Source organism: Octopus sinensis, linkage group LG24, assembly GCF_006345805.1.
Source record: "Octopus sinensis linkage group LG24, ASM634580v1, whole genome shotgun sequence".
Lineage (NCBI taxonomy): Eukaryota > Metazoa > Mollusca > Cephalopoda > Octopoda > Octopodidae > Octopus > Octopus sinensis.
Window position 1 is genome coordinate 15994628 of NC_043020.1, and position 13911 is coordinate 16008538.

The 13911-nt window shown below is 39.2% G+C and overlaps 1 protein-coding gene across 1 annotated transcript in view; it reads right to left on the reverse strand.

Moving 5' to 3' along the window:
* LOC115223849 (oxygen-dependent coproporphyrinogen-III oxidase) overlaps positions 1-6075 on the reverse strand; it is a 484483-nt gene extending 478408 nt beyond the window's left edge. Inside the window, exon 1 of the mRNA XM_036513000.1 lies at positions 5899-6075. The gene's annotated coding sequence lies outside the window, so the exon portion shown is untranslated. The remainder of the gene's footprint in view (positions 1-5898) is intronic.
* Positions 6076-13911: the final 7836 nt, after the last annotated feature.

Consider the following 13911-nt stretch of genomic DNA (forward strand, 5'->3'; position numbering starts at 1 on the left):
ATTTGAGCTCACAACCTCACGATCGTAAGCTCGACGCTCTAACCACTGAGCCATATATATATAATTATAACAATAAGGGTTTTGCAACAAGTTGCCTGACCACATACCGAAAATTTTAGAAATAGCAGCCAAAGGACTACTATTTCCTTTTTCTACAAAAATATGTTTCCACAGACAACAATATTTGTAACTCACAAATGAGTTACAAACATTGTTGTCTGTGGAGACATACTTTTGTAGAAAAAGGAAATAGTAGTCCTTTGGCTGCTATTTCTAAAATTTTCGGTATGTGGTCAAGCAACTTGTTGCAAAACCCTTATTGTTATAATTATATATAAAAAAACTTTTTGTATAAGTTTTTACCGAATATGTCCTTTTCCATACCGAAAAACTACTAGGTGAAATTTGTTGACTTTATTAAATTAATTATCTTTCACCCTATATCTGTAATGATATATATATATATATATATATAGGTATATAGTCGTCACTAATTGTGACTGAGGGTGTTGTATAGCACCTATATTGCTAGAAATAAGAGTTAAAAGCCTTAAAGTTCCATAATTGTTTATGCATCTTTAAGGGTTTTCACTCTTATTTCTAGCGATATAGGTGCTATTCGTCACCCTCAGTCACAATTAGTGATGATTAAATCTTTCATTTATGGTTTTATATTGCGTGTAGCTGCTTATATTCATTTTTAGTGTGTGTGTGTGTGTGTGTGTGTATATATATATATATATATATATATATATATATATATATATATATATATAAGAAATATTGAATTTCTAAATCTCTCGTAGAGACATGTACGGTGGTGGGGCGATAGAATGGTTGTATACTGTCAATCTAACAAGAACGTGACAGTAGGGGGTACACCACCGCTGTATAGCCCTAGGAAGCATCGAACGCTTCCTGATAGCTTTGACACATTTTTTCCCTGTGTCCTTATATACATATATACGTATATGTATATAAGGACACAGGGAAAAAATGTGTCAAAGCTATCAGGAAGCGTTCGATGCTTCCTAGGGCTATACAGCGGTGGTGTACCCCCTACTGTCACGTTCTTGTTAGATTGACAGTATACAACCATTATATATATATATATATATATATATATATATATATATATATATATATATATATATATATATATATATATATATATAGCATGGAATTTTAATTGAGGACTTAATCAACAGTTGCTCTGTACTTGTGCATTTGTTCAAATGGATTTTCAAGCAGGCAGCAGAAGAATTGCAACACCTCATCCATTTTAGTCATCTGATAACGAGGGGAGTAGAGGGTGTATAATGACTTTTGTTGCGACAATAAATTTCTCACTTGTCACAGATTGAACCTAAAACCAAGTGGTTGGGATGAAAGTTTCTCACCACACAGCCATACTTGCACCCATTGTTAAACAATATTATTATAATGTTGGACAAAGGTGCAGGAGTGGCTGTGTGGTAAGTAGCTTGCTTACCAACCACATGGTTCCGAGTTCAGTCCCACTGCGTGGCACCTTGGGCAAGTGTCTTCTACTATAGCCTCGAGCCAACCAAAGCCTTGTGAGTGGATTTGGTACATGGAAACTGAAAGAAGCCCATCGTATATATGTATATATGTGTGTTGCTTGACAACCGATGCTGGTATGTTTGCATCCCCGTAACTTAGCGGTTCGGCAAAAGAGACTGATAGAATAAGTACTAGGCTTACAAAGAATAAGTCCTGGGGTCGATTTGCTCGACTAAAGGCGGTGCTCCAGCATGACCGCAGTCAACTGACTGAAACAAATAAAAGAGTAAAAGAGTAAAGGCAGTGAATGGGCAGAATCCTTAGCATGCTGAAGAAAATGCTTAGTGGCACTTCATTAATCTTTACATTTTGAGTTCAATTTCTGCTGAGGTCAACTTTGCTTTTCACTCTTTCGGGACTGATAAACTGAGTACTAGTTGAACTTCAGTGTCGAGTTTATCGACTTCCCCTCCCCTCAAAAACTCCTGGCCCTATGCCAAAATTTGAAACCATTATTTTGAAGATGTCCTAAAACTGCCACCACACTGAGGAAAATTGATTGTGTTCACCACTTGGTGATGGATGACAAGTGATCGACTATAACTCAAATAGCCAATGCTATAAGCATATCCCATGAGAGTGTTGAGAATATTCTGCCCAATGAACTTGCCATGATGAAGGCTTCTTCTTGGTTGGCACCATGTCTTCTGACACCTGATTAAAAGTACAACAGACTAATCGCATAACAGGAAAATCTGACACTGTTTGAGGTAGATCCAGCTGGTTTCCTTGAATGTTTCCTAACCCAAGATGAGTGTTGGGTTCATCATTTTGAGCAAGAGACAAAGAGACAATCCATGAAGTAGAAATATTCCTCCTCATCAGCTCCAAAGAAGGCCAAAGTCGTTTCATGTGCAGAGAAAGTGATGGCCTCAATTTCTTGGGATGCAAAAGGGTCTTGTTTCATCAGGACAATGCTCCAGCACACAAGTCCTTGTTTTCAAATGCTGCTGTGTGTGACTGGCTTTGAACTGTTTGATCAGCCTCCCTATCATCTGTTCCCAAACATGAAAAAATACTTGGCTCGGAACCAGTATCACACTGATGATGTCATATCTGCTGTTGATGAGTTTCTTGACCAACAGGATGAAAGTTTCTTCGCTAATGGGATCCAAGCACTGCAACACTGATGGGAGAAGTATATGAACTGCAAGAGGGATTATGTGGAAAAATAAACTTCATTTAGTCACATACTATGGGAGTATTTTGGTCAGCCTATGAACTTTTCACCTGACCCTTGTATTTCCTTGCCTATAAAAGATTTCTGTCCAGAGATCTGCCAAAATATCTGCTAAATTCTAAGAGAAATATTAGTGAAATAAAAGACGGAGATGCTTTGTCACACAGAGAAGCTGCAGAGAGAAACTGCAGGGTCAACTCAGAGGTTTTACATGCTCTTCTAAATTCACTACCATGTTAGAAACCTGTCCTTATCATCAACAGGTATCTAATGGTACAAACATTTTGCCCCTTAGCCTGTATGCTTTGCCTGAGTGGAGCATCAAGGACTGAACTAGTTAGTCTATGAACTTTCACCTGACCCTTGTATTTCCTTGCCTATAAAAGATTTCTGTTCAGAGATCTGTCAAAATATCTGCTAAATTTTAAGAGAAATTAATAGTGAAATAAATGCCAGAGATGCTTTGTTCCACAGAGAAATTGCAGGATCAACTCAGAGGTTTTACATGTACTTCTAAATTCACCACAATGTTTAGAAACCTATCCTTGTCATCAACAGGTATCTAATGGTACAAACATTTTGCCCCTTAGCCTGTAGGCTTTGCCTGAGTGGAGCATCAAGGACTGAACTAGTTTTTGCTTGTGGAAAGGTTCTGCCTATGGTCCCATAGATCCCTTGAGCCAGTCTCAGCTACTGTGCCTATCTCCTTGGTATTTCCTTAAATCAGGATACTAAAGTTAATAATAATTTTTATGGTCCTTTTAGATTACCATTAAGTGAAAACACGAGCAGAGATCAACAGCAAAAGACAATTGTATGAAGTATGGGGTGTTCTGTTACTGATATAATTCAACACTATTTCTGTTTTCGATATTCTCTACACTGACTGTATGCGTATATGAAAGTGTGTGTATATGTGCATGCTGTGTATTCATAACCATCATATACATATACTTGCAATGAAGTATATATTTGCTTTATAAAACTACTTTGAAGTTGACCTAATAAAGTTCATTACACCACTAACTTACTACCCACACTACACCACTCTATTACAATGTTCCTTAACTACTGATATAACAATGGGCAAACTTACATAGTAATGGTCTGACAATGGTGTAACTATTGTTATTGTCACAGTAGTGTTTCAACTACATTGTAGCTCGTCTCACAGTGCTAGGCTTCAGTACAGTGTAACTTCCGTCAGTGTGATGGGCTAACTATATCATAGCCACTGACATAGTAATAGTCTAAGTATGGGGTAGCTACTGTCACTATGAAGGGCTAACTATATCATAGCTACTCTCACTATGCTGGCATAAGTACCATGTAGATACAGCTGGTGTGATGGGCTTACTACATTATAGACACTGGAATAGGTATGGTCTAAGTATAGTGTAACTACTGTCGGTATGAAGGGCTAACTATATCATAGATACTCTCACTATGCTGGCGTAAGTACCATGTAGCTACAGCTGGTGTGATGGGCTTACTACATTATAGACACTGGAATAGATATGGTCTAAGTATAGTGTAACTACTGTCACTATGAAGGGCTAACTACATCATAGCTACTCGCAAAGTGCTGGTCAAAGCACAGTGTAGCTTCTGTCAGTTTGATGGACTAAGTACATAATAGCGACTGGTATAGTAATGGTCTAAGTATAGTGTAGCTACTGTCACTGTGAAGAGCTAACTACAACATAGCTACTCCCACAGTGCTAGATTAAGTAGTCTGGGCTAACAACATCATAGCTACTGATGTCAGTGTGATGAGCTACCTACATCGTAGCCAACAGATGGTCTAAGTACAGTGTAGCTTCTGTCATAGGCTAATTACATCATTGCCACTAGCACACTGAAGGACTAACTACTAAGTAGCTACTATCAGAGGCATGGTCTCACTGCAGAGTAACCGTGATAGAACCTTGATGTTGTTAACATCACATTATATTAACAAATATAACTGCAATGTAGCTACCAGTGCCATAGCTGTAACTACCAACATAGTAAAGGTGGTATATCTCAACGGTAGTTACCAACACAGTAGCTGTACTGTATCATAGTTGTACCAACAAACAGTAGTGAATAAATATATTGACAAGAAAAATGAATTTAAAAAAGCTTGTTTCAAGGGAGTTAACTCTGATTGCAATTATGTTAACATGTCGAAAATCGTAAATAATATAATTTTTGTAGATGAAAAAGAAATTAAAACATGATGGAACAATAATTTTTAAATAATTTTTTTAAAAGAATAAATGTAAGAAATAAAACAACTGAAAGCTTTATTTTATGAGAGTTCGGCCTGTATTTTTTTTCTTTCGTAAATAATGTTTTAACTTTCAAAAAACGATTTGTAAACATAAAATTTTCCTTCGTGTTTTGATATTCTTGTGAATATTAGAACAAGACAAAAAGTATAAAACCAAAATCGAGAAATGCGTTATTTATTTTTTCAAAATTCCCTCCATTCTGAAGTGCTTGGCTGAATTCTGCTTTAAGCACGCTGTCCGCCAAGTGCTTGTATTAATTGGTTTCGAATTATTGCCGCAAGACCCGCAATTTTAGGCGAGGGGATAAATAGATTACATCAACCTCAATGTTTCACAGGTACTAATTTTATCGACCCAGAAAAGATGAAAGGCAAAGTCAGCCTCGGTAGAATTTGAACCGAGAAAGCAAACTATATATATACAGGGTGTCCCCAAAAAATGTATACACATAGTGGTTCGGCAAAAGAGAACGATAGAATAAGTACTAGGCTTACAAAGAATAACAAATTTACAATTATTTAAGGTGTGTATACGTTTTTTTGGGACACCCTGTATATATCAATTAACATGATGTTATCGAAGGACAATCTCTCCCTCTCTCTTTCTCTCTCTCCATGCTTTCAACACATTACTAAATTTTGTTTACTAATACATACATACAAATATATATATACCCACACACACACATATAAATACTCGTACAAACATGTATACATACACGCACGCAACACCTGCATACATGCAAATGCACTCAACCAAACATGCACGTGTGCAGGCCACCTGCAACAACCTACAGAGAAGACGAATGTCGAAGCAATCGATAGCAAACGAAACCCAGCGAAATATTTATGTACTTACGTATATTGAAGCGTTATGAGTCGTTTGGTTACTTTCAACAACAGTGGCAAGTGAATTAATTTAAAAGAAAATGAATCTGAAGCAAAATGCAATAATAATAATAAACGTGACAATAATTGGCGAAGAAAAGTTGTTATGAGACGGAATAAGGCGGTGTTGGGAGTGTAACAGGTCCCTGTTTATAACAGACCTCCAGCGGAACTCGTCTGCTAAAGAAGGCTTTCTTCACAACAAATAGTGATTTTGTCGTTTATTTGTTGTTTCAGTTTATTTCTATATTTCTGGGGGTGTTTTTGTGCAAATAGATATTTTAAAGAGTCAATAAATCAATGAGAATATTTTACTAGACGCACGTTCATTAAAAATATTTCCATGCGGAAGTAATGCGCTGTAGTACTACACATGTGTGAGTCTTAGTCTTAGTAAGCTTATACGTTGGTCAGCAAGACATCTGCAATTAACACCAGTTTTGAGCGTGGTCGCCTGCATCTTGCCAGGCTGATGCTAAGTTGCTCCCGGCCTTGAAATGTGATGCACAAGGTCTTCTTGGGTTTTTCTCTCTCTTTGTTTGTCCCTCTCTTGGTACCCATTGTATAACTGTCTTGCGGGTTCGGCCTTCTCTTAGTCTAAAAATGTGTGTGTGTGTGTGTGCATATATATCACTTGATAACGGCTTGAAACTTCACTTTTATGCGGAGAAGATGGGAAAAGAGATATTGCGTAGGGGACATGCATTTTCCAAAGAGTATTATGATTGACATTGAGTGTGGTTTTAATGGGTTCAGCAAGCGTATAACTATAAATCTGATACTTATTTCTTTATTACCCTCAGGGGGTTAAACACAGAGAGGACAAACAAGGACAGACAAAGGATTAAGTCGATTATATCGACCCCAGTGCGTAACTGGTACTTATTTAATCAATATAAATCTGATACCTAACAGTGATAAACTATTAAACTGATAAAAGCACTATTCCCGAGAATCGTCTCAGATTGGTTTAGGTCTGTGATTCTCAACCATTTTTTACCTGTGGACCCTTTGATTACTATTTTAGTTTACTGGACCCCCATCAGCACTTGAAGTTTAGAAACTAATTTTATAGATGTTTCTTTCGAAACTCTTATTTTGCTTGTCACACACTGACTTGCGTAGGCTGAACTATGTTAAATATTGGAGAAAGAAATCTGTTTCTAACAAAAAATACATCAAAATCAAAATATTTTTCAGGGACCCTTAAAATACTACTGTGGATCACCAATTTACTATTTTGGTTGGGTGGACTCCCAAAATCATATATGGACACCAGGAGGTCATAGAGATTTTTGTTGAGAACCACTGGCTTAGATTAAATTGCATTTCGAGAATGTTCGTTGGTAATATAGGGACTCCATTTCCGATATATAATTGTTTCCTTCCAAAACAGTCTTTAACAATTTATTTTCGAGTTAAAGAACATAGAATTGATTTCTATTTCTGAAGAGTTGGAAAATTGTTCAGACCAAGAAAGGAACTCCTATAGATAACCAGCCTTAAGGTACTGTTCATAAGGGAAAAATATGATATAAGGTTCGGTCTTCTTTTACTTATTTAAGTCATGTAACTGTGGCCATACTTAAGGAGTTTTAGCCGAACAAATCAACCCTAGGACTTATTCTTTGTAAGCCTGGTATTTATTCTGTTGGTCTCTCATGCCAAACTGCTAAGTTATGGGGATGTAAACACTCCAACATCAATTGTTAAGCAGTGGTGTCAGGTACAAAGAAAGAAACACCTGTGTGTGTGTGTGTAACCGTGCCGGTGGCATGTAAAAGCACCCACTACACTCTTGGAGTGGTTGGCATTAGGAAGGACATCCAGCTGAAGAAACTCTGTCAGATCAAGATTGGAGCCTGGTGCAGCCATCTGGTTTTCCAGCCCTCAGTCAAATCGTCCAACCGATAAACACACCAGCATTGGTTGTCAAGCAATGCTAGGGGGACAAACACAAACACACACACACACACGCATGTATGTATATATACATATATACGACGGGCTTCTTTCAGTTTCTGTCTACCAAATCCACTCACATTGCTTTGGTCAGCCCGAGGCTATAGTAGAAGACACTTGCCCAACGTTCCACGCAGTGGGACTGAACCCGGAACCATGTGGTTGGTAAACAAGCTACTTACCACACAGCCACTCCTGCGCCATATATATATATATATCACGTGATCACGTGACCGACCAGACCATCAGATGTTGTTACACATCGCTGGTCACAATGCGTTCGCATTGTTTTAGCCTTCGAATGACGCCACCCCGCTGGCTAAGCGAGCAGGCCAATATATATATATATATATCCTCTACTACAAGACACTTGTTTGTGTCTCTTTGTCATACTCTAACCTCTCATCACCAGGCACAAATCCACATCCCTGAATACTACTCCCCCATCTCAGTTGAGATGGTCTTGTCTCACAAACTACTTGGCCACCTCACATGTCAAAAAGCACCTAGTACACTCTGTAAAGTGGTTGGTGCTAGGAAGAGCATCCAATCTATAGAAACCATGCCAAAGCAGACAGCAGAGCTTGGCGTAGCCTTCTGGCTTGCCAGCTCCTATCAACTTGTCCAACCCATCCCATTATGGAAAACAGACATTAAACAATGATGACGATGATGATGATGATGAAACGCGCATATACACATATGCATATATACACATATAGTTGTATATGTATATATGCACATATTCTTTTCTTTTATTCTTTTACTTATTTCACTCATTTGGCAGCAGCCATGCTGGAGCACTGCTTTGAAGGGTTTCAGTTGAACAAATCGAACCTCTCACCCCAGGATTTATTTCTTAAGTCTAGTACTTATTCTATTGGTTTCCTATGCTGAGCCACTAAGTTACAGTGACATAAACACACCAACACCAGTTTTCAATTGGTGATGGGTGGACAAACACACATGCAGATATACACTCACACACATACACATTTATATACAATGGACTTTTTTCAGTTCCCATCTACCAAATCTACCAAATCTACCATCTACCAAATCCACTTGGCCTGAGACTATAATAGAAGACACTTGCTGAAGGTACCACACAGTGGCACGTAAAAAAGCACCATCCATACATGGTCGATGCCAGCACCACCTTGACTGGCTTCCGTGATGGTGGCAATTAAAAAGCACCAACCGATCGTGGCCGTAGCCAGCCTCCTCTGGCACCTGTGCCGGTGGTACGTAAAAACCACCCACTACACTCATGGAGTGGTTGGCGTTAGGAAGGGCATCTAGCTGCAGATACACACTCACACACACACACATTTATATACAATGGACTTCTTTCAGTTCCCATCTACCAAATCTACCAAATCTACCATCTACCAAATCCACTTGGCCTGAGACTATAATAGAAGACACTTGCTGAAGGTGCCACACAGTGGGACTGAACTTGAAACCATGTAGTTGCGAAGTAAACATCTAACCACACAGCCATGCCTGCACCATATACATAACATTTTTTATCGATGCACGTTATGTGCAAAAGTTACCATCAAATATTAGGGTTCGATTTTTCTGCCGCATCAGTCTCCCATACTGGCATAATGCAGTCAGTACCGTATCAATACACACTTGGGCTATAACATAGTAACAAGAGCCTTATATAGTTGAAATGAACAAAAAAAATGCAGAAAGCAAATTATTGATATTTCAGATATTTCATTATGTACATTTCAATAATTAATATTCAAATTGATTGCAAATCCTTTCATTAGATGACAACAATAATATCGAATAGTTTCTATATTATTGTTCTCATCTGATGAAATGATCTGCAATCGATTTCATTATTGACGATTGAAATGTACTTAATGAAATACCTGAAATATCAATAATTTGCATTCCAATTTTTTGTTCATTTAATACATACACTCACACGTGTGTGTGTGTGTGGCTTCCGTGCCGGTGGCACACAAAAAGCACTAACCGATCGTGGCCATTGCCAGCCTACCCTGGCACCTGTGCCGGTGTCATGTAAAAAGCACCATCCATACGTGGTCGATGCCAGCACCACCTTGACTGGCTTCCATGCCGGTGGCAAGTAAAAAGCACCAACAGATCGTGGCCGTAGCCAGCCTCCCCTGGCACCTGTGCCGGTGGTACGTAAAAACCACCCACTACACTCATGGAGTGGTTGGCGTTAGGAAAGGCATCCAGCTGTAGAAATACTGCCAGATCAGACTGGAGCCTGGTGCAGCCTCCTGGCTTCCCAGACCCCGGTCGAACCGTCCAGACCATGCTAGCATGGAAAACAGACATTAAACAATGATGATGATGATGATTATATATATCACGTGATCGCGTGACCGACCAGGCCATCAGACGTTGCTACACATCACTGGTCACAATGCGCTTCGCATTGTTTTTGGTCTTCAATGACGCCACACTGCTGGCTGCTGGCTAAGCGAGCAGGCCAACAGAAGGAAGTGTGAGAGAAAGTTGTGGTGAAAGAGTACAGCAGGGATCGCCACCACCCCCTCCTGGAGCCTCATGGAGCTTTAGATGTTTTCACTCAATAAAGACATAAACACTCACAATGCCTAGTCTGGGAATCGAAACCGTGATCCTACGACCACAAGTCCGCCACCCTAACCACTGGGCTATTGTGCCTCCACACACACACACATATATATATACACTCACATATACACATGCATATACATATACACACACACACACACACACACACACACACACATATATATATACATATATATATATTTTATATTTTTTTAATTAATTTTATTTCTATGTATTGGCTTATGATTTTCACTGTTTGATTTGCCTAATAGTGGTTTTATCTCTAAGTTAATTTAATATAATATATATATATATATATATATATATATATATATATATATATATATATATATATATATATATATATATGTATAAGTATATATATATATATGTATATAGTATATATATATATATGTATGAAGTTTGTTCGCAGGGTGTTCAGTGATGAACAGAAGGAAAGATGCATTGGTGACAGCAGGGAGATGATTAAGCTCATTATCTCCTATCTAAGAGTAATTGAGACTCTGGTGACCTGTGAAGAAAGCTGGATCTGCTATTATGATCCACAGAGCAAGAAACAGAGTGTCTAATGGAAGCAGATCGGCCCTCACTAGACCCAAGAAGACCAGGCAAAGCAAGTCCACTTGCAAAGCGTATGATGAGCTACTTTTTCAACAGCAAGGGCATCTTCAACATCCATTGGGTTCCTTCTGACCAGTTGGTCAAGAAATGGTACTTTGTGGAAGTTTTGAGGGAGTTCAAGAAGAGATTTCATTGCAAAATGCCAAAGATCTTCAGTCCAGACCTTGCTCCCAGTGATTTTTGTTTCTTCCCTAACCTGAAAGAGAACCTCAGAGACAATCATTCTGAAAACCCATGAGGGCCTTTGTGAAGTGACTGGAGAGCTACAACAAGAGCCCTGAAGCTAGGGGATCTTACTTTGAAAGAAGGGGATTAGAGATTTTTACTTCTTTGAAATTAATAAATGTCATCATCATCATCATCATCATCATCTTCGTTTAGCGTCCACTTTCCATGCTAGCATGGTTGGACAGTTCAACTGGGGTCTGGGAAGCCAGAAGGCTGCACCAGGCCCAGTCTGATCTGGCAATGTTTCTACGGCTGGATGCCCTTCCTAACGCCAACCACTCTGTGAGTGTAGTGGGTGCTTTTTACGTGCCACCGGCACAGGTGCCAGACGAGGCTGGCAAATGGCCATGATCGGATCATGCTTTTTACGTGCCACCGGCATGGGTCGCTTCTGAAAAAGTCTCAAACCCTTTAGAATGCATCTTATACATAAAAAAAATAACCAAATTATGCAATTAGAAATGGAACAAATGAAATCCTATGCAGCCATGATCTCCATATGACTGAGTCAGACAAATCTGAATTACCAGTCATAAAATTTTATGCATGTTGACAAGAGAGAAATTAATTAAAACATGATGCTGTGAGTAGATGGATGTTTGTGACTGTCCAAAGGCACTGAAGATAACATTCCAGGATAGCAATAAATCTAATTGTCAGATAGAGATATATTGATAATACAAACTAAAGCATTCATGTACAGACAAACATGGGAATACAAACCAATTTTCATCCACATGTAAAGAAACAAAACCAATATATCTTTTATCTTTCACTTGTTTAAGTCACTGGACTGTGACCATCCTGGGAAACCATCTTGAAGGGTTTTAGTTGAATGAAATCATAGCCATGGCCTATGCCAGTGCTGTCTGACTGGCACCCATGCTGGTGAAAGATAAAAAGCACCATTCAAGCATTGGGTCTCATGGAGGCAGTGACAGGTGAATAGTGGAGGCACATGGCCTAGTGGTTAGAGCAGCGGACTCGCGGTTGAGGGTTCACGGGTTCGAATCTCAGACCGGGTGATGTGTATGTTTATGAGCGAAACACCTAAGCTCCATGTGGCTCCAGCAGAAGGTAATGCTGACTCTTTCGCCACAACTTTCCCTCACTCTTTCCTCCTGCATCTTGCAGCTCACCAGCGACAGACCGGTGTCCTGTCTAGGTGGGGAACCTATATGCCAAGGAAACCGAGTAACCAGTCCTTATGAGCCAGGCATGGCTCGAGAAGGAACAAACATATAGTGACAGGTGACTGAGACCTTTGGTGATATACTGTGCTTGTGTAGACCTGGCAAGCCATGTGAGACAGTAATCATGGCTGATGCTAGTGTCAGATAAATGGAACTCATGCTGGTGGCATGCAAAAAAAAAAAACACCCACTTCACTCTCAGAGTGGTTGGCATTAAAAAAAGGGCACCAGCTGTAGAAACCTTGCCAAATCAGATTGAAACCTGGTGCAGCTCCCTGACTTACCAGTTTTCAGTTAAACTTTCCAACCCATGCCAGCATAGAAAACGAACGTTAAATGATGATGAGGATGATAATGACGACGGACGACGACGATGACGATGATGATGATGACGATGATGAATTGACCCCCAGTACTTATTTTTTTAAAAAACCCAATACTTATTCTATTGGTCTCTTTTTGCTAAACCACAAAGTTAACGAGATGTAAACAAACCAACACTGGTTGTCAAGTGATGGTGGAAGACAAACACAAAGATACACACACACACACATACACATACATACATCTATAATAATAAATACCAAAACAAATTTCTGTGTGTCAGTGTGTCACAGTATGTTTGACCCATGCCCTCTCTCACTATTCAATGGTATTTCTACTATTCTTCATGTTGGGGTGAGAGTAATAATAGGCGTAGAGATGGTGAGGGCAGTAGTAGATTGACGGTTGTGATGGTAATAGGTGATAGTAATAGTATGAGTTGTAGTTGTGATAGAGGCAGAGGTGACAGTGATGACGGTGATGGTGGTGGTAGCCAAGGCAGTCAGGGATAGTTAAGCAATCTGAAAGTCAGTGGTAATGGTGGTGGAGGGGAAGGTGGTGAAGTCAAAGGTATTGATGGTGGTGGCATCAAGAGTCTGAATGTTGTGTGTATGGCAGTTGTGTTGGCGATGGCGATGGCGGTGGTATTAGTGATGATAATGGTTCAGAACAATAAACAGAAAGAGAAAGAGAGAGAGAGAGAGAGAAAGAAAAAGATTAGATAGAAGAAAAAATTGTGTTGACCCCTGAATGGGAAAACAAAAAAATGTTTATCATGCAGCTTTGCAATAAGTTCCAGGTCAACAAATTATTTCATCGTTTTGATGAAAATTGTTCATTGCTTGAAAAATATTGATCAAGTTTAATAAAATTTAATATATACCCAATGCATGAAGTGTCATTGTTAGGTCCAAGGCCTAATGAAGAGGCCTAATGTGACCTGGACAGTGCAGGTGCCACTTAAAAGCACCCAGTCCACATTGTAAAGTAGATGGTGTTTGGAAGGGCATCCAGCAGTAAAACCTTGACAAAACGGACAAATCTTA